Consider the following 1037-nt stretch of genomic DNA (forward strand, 5'->3'; position numbering starts at 1 on the left):
AAATTTTTTTTTGACTCACCGGGTAAAATGGTCGCACTTGGTAAAAATGTTCTAGCAGGGGCCCTCCCATACAAAATTTTTTTCTTTTCAAAAATGATTTTCGTTTCACTTTTCATACTCAGGGAAGTCTAATATTGAAGTTTTGAGTCACCGTGAAAAAAATTTTTTTTTGACTCACTGGGTAAAATGGTCGCACTTGGGAAAAATGTTCTAGCAGGGGCCCTCCCATACAAAAAATTTTAATTTCTCAAATCGATCCGTGGTTTCACTTTTCATACTCTAGGGCCCATTTGCTTCAACTTTGGAAAAAATTTTCGATGATGAAAAATTTTCACCTTCGACGTCCATCGACCACTCGACCCGAACTTGGTACTTTTGTATGGAGGTACCCAAGTGGTGACTTTCTCATACAAAAATTTTTATTTCTCAAATCGATCCGTGGTTTCACTTTTCATACTCTAGGGCCCATTTGCTTCAACTTTGAAAAAATTTTCGATGATGAAAAATTTTCGCCTTCGACGTCCATCGACCACTCGACCCGAACTTGGTACTTTTGTATGGAGGTACCCAAGTGGTGACTTTTTCATACAAAAATTTTTTTGCGATACGTGTTCGTTCGCGATCATTAAGGCCATGAACCGCAAGTCCGCTGCGATAGAAATAGTGCATTGTAGTTACTCGACGAGAAAAAAAATCGGGACTTAGAAAAATTTTTGAAAGTCAAATCGTATTGACTTCCAACAACACCTGATAATAAACACACATTGCCTGTTGCACCACAGATCGCATTTGACTTAACAAATCGCCTGTTGGTACGCACATCACCATCGACTTTACCAATCGCGTTTCGCACCGCTAATCCCACTTGGCGTGGAGCCACGCACATAATGTTGCGAGGAGAGTATTAATCGGGACTTAGCGTTTTAAGCTCGCGAACACTCCACTATGGGAGTGCACGCAAGCACCAACTGTACACACACAACACAACAATCACTCTCGCGAACACTCCCATTCCCAAAGTGAACGCGAGCACCAGC

This window comes from Anopheles moucheti (assembly GCF_943734755.1).
Source record: "Anopheles moucheti chromosome X unlocalized genomic scaffold, idAnoMoucSN_F20_07 X_unloc_66, whole genome shotgun sequence".
In the NCBI taxonomy this organism is placed as follows: Eukaryota; Metazoa; Arthropoda; class Insecta; order Diptera; family Culicidae; genus Anopheles; species Anopheles moucheti.